This window comes from Phragmites australis, chromosome 20 (assembly GCF_958298935.1).
Source record: "Phragmites australis chromosome 20, lpPhrAust1.1, whole genome shotgun sequence".
Lineage (NCBI taxonomy): Eukaryota > Viridiplantae > Streptophyta > Magnoliopsida > Poales > Poaceae > Phragmites > Phragmites australis.
In genome coordinates, this window is record NC_084940.1 from 21,622,320 (window position 1) to 21,630,612 (window position 8,293).

At 44.6% G+C, this 8,293-nt stretch overlaps 1 pseudogene; it reads right to left on the reverse strand.

Annotated features, from left to right (window-relative positions):
• Nucleotides 1–4,417: 4,417 nt before the first annotated feature.
• LOC133901965 (phosphatidylinositol/phosphatidylcholine transfer protein SFH12-like) lies at nt 4,418–7,790 on the reverse strand (annotated as a pseudogene).
• Between the last annotated feature and the right edge of the window lie 503 nt (nt 7,791–8,293).

The window sequence follows — 8,293 nt, forward strand, 5'->3', positions numbered from 1 at the left end:
TTTCACAGGATCCACCATCAAAGGCAGGGAGTGAACCTCCAGTGAAGAACCAATACCCTTTTTAGACCCCACTTGCACTTCCCACACCAGAAACAAGTTCTTCATTAAAACCGGTAGTATCCTTGGGGTGACGAAAAGCATGGTCTCCTTGACACATACAATCAACATTTCCCCTGCTGAAGTAGAGAGCACCTTATCAGCCTCAACCTCAAGAGGTTTTAAGGATCTAAGATAATCTGTCTTGATATCTTCTTTCAGCCCAGCAAAAGCTTCTACCACCATGTCAGAAATGTTATCGGAGGATGCAGAAGAAGCTTGAGACTCATATTTCTTATTTTTATTACCATGGGTCTTTTAGGAACCTCAGAAACTTTGCCTTTTGGAGACATCACACCAGCATCGTCCAAAGGCTCAGAATAATCATCCATATCATCATCATCTCCCTGGTTATCATCATTCTCAGGTTTCTTAGGTGGGGAAGGGGGGGAGATGATCTTTTGCTTCGTACCCTTCGGCAACAAACCTAACTCCATACCCAATTCAGTTAGAAAAGATCTCCACAAAGCCCCTCACATTGGAAGGATCTCTACAATTCATTTGAACTCTAACAGGGCTAGATCTAACAAGGCTTAGTTCATCAACAATTAGAGGCTCCCCTGCCAGAGATGCTATTTCTGTAATCATCTTAACCTCCTTGGAAAAAGATGGAACCCCAAAGATTTTAATCCAGGCTGTTTGAAGAATAGGAGAGGCCTCCAGGCACGGTTCACAAATGCGACGGTAACCGCCCAAAAATCGCGGTTACCGACCTTCTCGGTCTGGTCTGGTTTCAGAAACCGAACGGTAACCAAATTTGAATTCAAAAAAATTGAAAAAATAAAAGAATAAAAAAATTCCAAAAAAATCTCAAAAAAAACTAGACACAATTCTAAGACCTTCTGTGAAATTTTTTTTCAAAAATAATGTCGTTTACATCATATTCTATAGGGAGGAAGTTTGAAAATAATGAAAAAAATTGAAGCGTGCGGCTCAGTTATTAACTCATGTTAAGGAAAAGTGTAACATGCAAACACATATTTTTCTTGTGTAAAACATATTTTAAGAGAATCTTTAAAATTGATTTCACTTTATTTAGAGTTTTATTAATTTCTCTATGATTTTTACAAAGTTCACAAGCATAAAGTGAATATGTTAAGAAACAGCACTGTAATTAACTTTTTCATGTCTACTATTATTTTTCCTACGTAAATCATAGTATAAATAAGCTAATGAAAGTGGTTTCACTAATTTTTGAGGTGTGATGGGTCAGTTATGAATTAATCTAGTCGCAACACATTTACACAATCACGCATGTTACAATAACTAATTCATGAGTTCATGTATTTTTAAAAGACATAGGATCATGTAAGAAGACTAACAAAATTAGTTTCATGATTTTTGGATTAGCAAAGAGTAAACTATGCATTTAACTTGGTTTAACAAATACAATTTCTCACAGAAAATTTTAAACTTTTTTATGAGTATAAATACTTTATCATGTAGATCATGTCACAAGGAAACCAACAAAATTTGTTTCACTTGATTTGAAACTCAGATGAATTAGTTATTGATTTTAGAAGATTGAGATAATTTTTGGGTTTTTTGTTGAACTTCACTGAAAATCGAGAAAACCGCTCGATAAATCAAGAAAACCAAGCGGTTACCAAGAAAACCGAGCGGTTACCGAGAAAACTGAGCGGTTACCGACAATACGGAAAATTCGAGAAAACCGCTCGATAAATCACAAAAACCGCTCGGTAACCGGTCCAAACCGACCGGTTACCGATCGGCTAAAATCGCGATTTTTTTTTTCAAATTTCAAATTTTTCCAAATGAATTTTCTCCGATTTTTTTTAAATTTTTGACCGGTAACCGCGATTATCACGAATTTTTGGTTACCGCCGGAGCTCGGTAACCGAGCTCCGGTCGGTAACTTTAACCCTGCTTCCGGGTCGACATCAGATTTATAATTTTAACTTTAAGCCCGTGTAGACTCAGATCCAACCCAGTGAGCTTGGAGAAGGTTTCAAGAGATCCCTTGGTTGGGAATATCACCAGAAACTCATCTTCTGCAATTTTTTTAACCTACCAATCCCATTTGGCGTCAATTAAGTTTTCCATTTCCTCTTCAATCTTCTTTTCAGAAGCAGATCCCTCTAAAACTTTAACAATCCCAGCATCTTTTTCATGATTAAGATTCAATCCAGGAATATCAATACTATAGAAACCTTGACTCGGGATGGAAAAACCAAACATCTGTAATTTCCCAACCTTGGAAGTTTGAGCACCACATGCAGCTGCCATGTGACCTTCTTGTTTGCATTTATAGCAAATCGATTCATTTTGACAATCCAATTGATGATGCCCAGCTTAGTACATCTAAAGCACTTAGTCTGACTAGGATCGATCGGGATTCCAGATTTCAGTTTTTTACATTTATATGGTCATCTCTTCGAAAGGAAGTTTGCTCCTTTTCATCTTCTCTTCTCCGAGGGAATCATTGCTTTCCGTGAGGTTGATCACCACCTCTACCACCAAACTTTGCAGGCACACCTCCCTAGTGGCGATCTCCTCCAGATCCCTAACTATCTCAACGAAATCCTTTAAGACCACCTGAGGCACCCCCACCTTCTCTTTGTTGTTGTTGCCTCTAGCTTCCCTTCTGGTTCCCATGCCCTTTTGGAGTTGGCTGCGGAGGTCACGCTCTGGCCGCTCCTCAGATAAGAGGTCATCTTCCTCCATCCAATCGTCTTCCGCAGCACGCTTCCACGTGCGATTTGGGTGGCCATCCCCATCACGCCCCATCTTGCACACCAGCGTAAAAGAGTGAGCTAGATCTTGTGGTGGACGCTGCCACCGCACCCAACGGGCACCAGCTCCAAATTTCTTAATCTCAGCACGAGTAACAGGGAAACCTAATTCCCCATCATCATTTGGCTCACTGAGTTTTGTGATCCACACCCATCGATGGATGCGGGGGGACCCCATGACTGGTTGAAGATGTCCCCATGAGAGAGTCCAACCTGCGGCCCAAGAGAAGGCCCATTCCTGTTCAACAGCCTCCCCCCATTGTTGGACCTTGAACCGCCTTTCATCCGCTTCAAACTCTCCAGAGAAACCGGGAAATTTGCACGAGTATTTATTCGATCCTGCTCCTTCAGCACAACCTTCCCTTCTGGAATTCGGGCCAGTGCTAATTCCAATTGAGCAGACGCCTCGTCTAGGTCACATAAATCCTGTTCCATCACCTCCCTTGGATATTCACGGGACAACACCTGCTAGATTTCAGAGGCTTGCTACTCACGGATTTCACGCTCCTTGCGATCAATAACACGAGCCATTCCCCATGAAATCGGCAAGCTTCCTCTGCCATTCACCGCCACATCCCGTTCCCATGGCGGAGGGGGAATCCGAGGTTCACTGTTCACACCTTTGTCCTTGGGAGAACGCAGGAAACCAGGAACTTGATTCGAATATGTCGAACTTGGCGCACCAATCTTACCTCCAACGAAGATGGCATCGTTGCCGATCACGTTCCCCTCGGGGCGCCGCTCCATTTGTTGATTCTGAAGGTGTCCTTCCTGATTCGATTTTCTGCTGTCAATATTTTGACGAGGTCATCTTTTTCTTCTATGACAAAGCCCCTTTTGGTCGTTGTCCCGCTCGCTTTTCCGGCCTCTGCCGGCTGGGTTTTGATCGATCAGTGTAGTAGTAGCAGCCTGTGCTATTATTATTGAACTGACCTCTCCGTCCGTTTCTTCTTTGACTGCTGTTCAATTTCTGCTTGCTGAGATGAGATGCCAAATATGGCATCTGAGATGTAACCGGGGATCCGTCCGTTTTCCTAACATGTAAATCGACACAAGATTTTGATAAATAAAATGTGTTTTTTCCACCCTGAATTCTGCTCTCTTGGCTGCTTCCTCGAATATGGACCTATTATTTAGTTAGTTCTGTTGCACATTCCGGTTGTTTCGTGACAGCAATAATGGGTTGGTTGGTTAGTTAGCTGATGGATAGGGGTGAATGGTTAGCAGTCGAAGAACGCGTTTGTCTTCCAGCAATGATTTGGTCATCTCGATGATTGATTGACCTGATCACCTGACTCATACGGATTGCCTTGCTCGTGCCAAGTCTAAGCTAGCTGGGCCCTTGTCAGATTGAGATTTTGTAACTGTAAGGTAATCCTCTTTTTTAACTGAGAGCTATACCTTGTGAGCTCGTGCTGGAAGAGTTGATGGATGTGATGTACGAGCATATGACGATCGTTCGCTTGTAGAATCATATCAGCGCAGGCAGAATAAGCAGAGCTTCAGAGAGCGATTTACACTTGATACATACATATGTTTCATAGGAATGCAGCTGCACAGCAGTGGGGTACACTCATGGTTGGACATCAATTTGATAGTTTAGCAGCAGTAGACATTTTTGTTTCACCTTTTGTATTATTTTTCCCGTTGTGTACTTTTTTTTCGGTTTTAGTAGCAGGGGGACAAAGGAACAGGGTAGACAGGACACAGGCACAGACACAAGAAATTCAGGGATTTCACTGCTCCAGGGGCCATGGACCATCTTTCGCTTGTGCTTCACCAACGGAACGGGTTCTGCTGTTGGAGGCAAAACTTTAATGAAATCAGACGAGACGAGTGAAGCAATGCACAAAGCTCGAATGCCAACAAACCAACACTGTAGGCTATCCTGAATTCCTGATGCTGGTGCGGAATGTTGGCATGGTACTGACTGAAAACACCGAGGCACAAGTATGATCACTTACCATCTTGCTCTTCTTTTTCTTCTTCTCGATGTAAGCCAGCACCTCCTGCTGCCCAACAGATGTCCCCAACAGCTGCAAGCATCAAACGTTGTTTGACAGGCATGTTTGGGTTGGTGCTCATGCTTAACATTCTTTGTCTTTGTGCTAATTTCGAGATCAGAGAATGTGTTGCCAGTGATTACTACTGCTAGAAACTATTAGGCAGTCTTCATGTGTATGCAATGCAGAGCTGATGCGTCACGTGATAGTACATTTTTGGTGGATTCGAGCTTGGTTTCGAGGGTCTCGATGCGACTGATGGTGGCCTTGAGCAACTCCTCCTCCACTGGCATCTCCGGGGATTTTGCCACCAGCGCCGTCACCTTCTCCTCCAGGTCGCTCAGCCGCTTCTCCAGCGCCTGGTACTGCACGGCCAACTTTGTCACCGTGTCCGGCCCATCTAGCTGCTGCTGCTGCAGCCTCCGGTTCTTGGCCATCGCCTCCATGGTAGAGATGCCCATGGCCGCTTCTATGGCCCGCTTCAGAGTGATCTTGCCCACGTGGAACATGACCACCATGCCCATCACCAACGCCATGAACCCCGACACCACCTGCCATCACCGGTGTCGCCCTGCTTGTAGGCGTCCAGTAACGAGGCATACATATCTGTGCTGGGCATGACATGCTTCGCTTTGTTCATCACTATTTTTTATTTTTCTTTCTGTGAGGTGTTTTTATTGGGGGGCTGGGTGGTGGAAGATGCGAGTCTGACCTCGCACGAATGCAAGATTCTCCGCGCTGACCTCGTCGTTCCAATTGAACTCCATGTTCTTGTCAAAGAAATCGTCGTAACATAGTTACCATCTTTGCCAGGAGGATCTTGCAAATTCCATGTAAATGTACAGGATACTAGTATTCTGGAAGAGTCTAAGCTGCTTGATATTGTAGCAAATCCAACAAATGCTTTGTTTCTTGATTATCCAGAACATGTGTAGGGTGAACTATGTAGCAATCAGATACCTTCATCTCTGAAATTTTCCTCTCATGGAGAGGGGACATTTGTGGATGCTCAATCTTTTCGTGTGGGATCTTTGGTGAATCAACAGAATCGCGCTGCAAGGATTCTTGCTTCTGCATATGAAAGCGCATGTGAAAGAGGGATCCACGCACGCTACAAATCATTCCATTCAAGTATTGAAGCATTGTTCAGAAATGCAAAATACAAAGAAAGATTGTCAATGGTGTACAATAAGGAATCTTGAAAATGAGAACACCAATAACACCTTGGGAAGGGATACTATATCGTCCTCAGTGACAATCTTCTCGTCGGCCTCATGAGGGTCCCAACTATCCATCCCGCATCTCTCTATGCCGCATTGGACCATCTGAACAACTAAATCAACATCACACCAAACAAGAAATGTTCAGATTGCTATTTTTCTAAGGTAGATCAGCTTCAGGTAGTACATTTATGTGAAGCTAAAATTATTAGATAAGGCAGTGCACGTGTATCTTAAGCGAAGTGTCTAAAAACCTTTAGGATTTTAGGGTCCTTCCAAGGTCCTTTGTCAAAATGCACGCAACCACCTTGCAGTTGCAAGTGCCACCGAGGAACTCAGGCAGCTCGTTGTTGGATTCTGACAAGAGAATTAAGCACTGTAAGTGAGCCTATACCATGATGTTCATCGTTGCTACTTTCTGCACTTCAACATTTCTGAAAAAGTAGCATATTTGCATGGTGGTGTAGCATGAAATCTGCAAAAACTTGAGCAGGCAGTGTCTTGTGCAAACCTAGCATCAATTACTTCTAGCAACTTTCTCTTGTACTTGTTGCCAAGGACCTACATCAAAGGAGCAGGGTGCATAATGCCATTACATGTAACTACATCTCTAATGAAGTGCAAACATTAGATCAGAAATGATAAGTTACATGGATCTTGGCTGTGGTCTTGGGGTCAAGGAAGGACTTGACAGTGTTCCACAGGAGCTTGAACCTCTGACCCGCATTAATAATAAACATCCAGCACAGCGTCTACGCATTGATTCAAAATTACCAGCAATTATACATAAGTAGCAGCAGCAGTAGAATGTCGTAATCGCTTCAAAAAAAGTATGATTAGTAGGGGTAAAAATACCTTAGGGCAGTTATCTCCATCGATCTTATGGAGGTAGCTGATGAGATCCCTTGGAGCCTTGTTGAAGTTCTTGTACCCCTGCACACAGTATATACATGTCATGTGATGAAACTAAGGAGAGATAGACACCATGACAAGAAGCAGTCAGCAATGGTGCGATCAAGGCTGCAAAGACGGGAAACGAAGACGTACTACTCTTGAGACGTCGAGAATGGTGGTGCTCTTGTCGATGTGGCTCTTGGCAGAGATGGAACACGCGAGGAACTGGACGGCAAAGGTGCGCTCAAACTCCCTAACGTGGTACTTGACATAGCGGTCCATGCTGGTGATCTATATGAGCATGGTTGTGTCGATCTGCCTCAAGTTCTCCATGTACACTGGCAAGTTGTCCTTGTCCACAGTGTGGTGCCCTTGCGGGTAATGCTCCAGCACTTGGTCCATCTCTTCGAACTTGAAATCCTGCAACGATTATTTCAACTCATTGCAATGAGGCGCTAGCTGTTTGGAACGCGGGAATTTCCCAAGAACTTCACCGAACAAGATGCATGGATATCGATGATAGTATCGGCACCGAATTCCTTGCACCAGTGGAGCATGTCGGACCACATCTGCTTGGACCTGTTGATGTCGAACTTGCAGGCACAGAGGAAGCGGTGCATCATGTGGTAGTCGACGTGGTGGGCCGGGAGGAGCTCCTCCGGCTCCAGCTGCTCCAGCTCCAGCGCCTATCAAAACGCATCCACCTACCGCATCACCTCCATGCCGCACACGTCCTCGATTGCCACCGACATCACCTTTTTGCTACGGCGGCCCAGCGACTTGCAGCTCAGCGAGCTCTGAAGCAGCTTCGATGATGCGCTCATCGCGTGGTGCCACAGCCATGGCTCCAGGGATGGTACGCCACCCTCCGTCATGGTGGCGCTGCTGCTGGGCGTGGTGGCCATCACGGTGACGGAGGATATGGCCAATGGATGATGTCCTCCCATTATTATTATCAGCAGCTACGATGAGTTGTGTGCCGCTACACCACCAGCCTAAACGATCGATCGATTTATCAATGGCGAGATCAAGATGGAGCCACGAAGAAAAGAAATGAAGCGAGAACTCAATGCAAAAAGATTGTTGAATTGCGAAATCTATTGGCCAAGAACAGCAGAGAGATTAATCTAAAAAACGCATGCACATGGAAGGATCAAGAAACCAAATGCACATGATGAGAGAATTGAGTTGTTTACCTCAGAGACGACAACCTCGGGAGATTGTGGAGGGCAGAGGGGAGGATGGAGGGAGGAAGAAGAAAGGTGGTGATTGCAGTTTGGTTCATGTATGCATGGCCTGCCTGACCTCCCTCCCTCCGTCCCTCTCC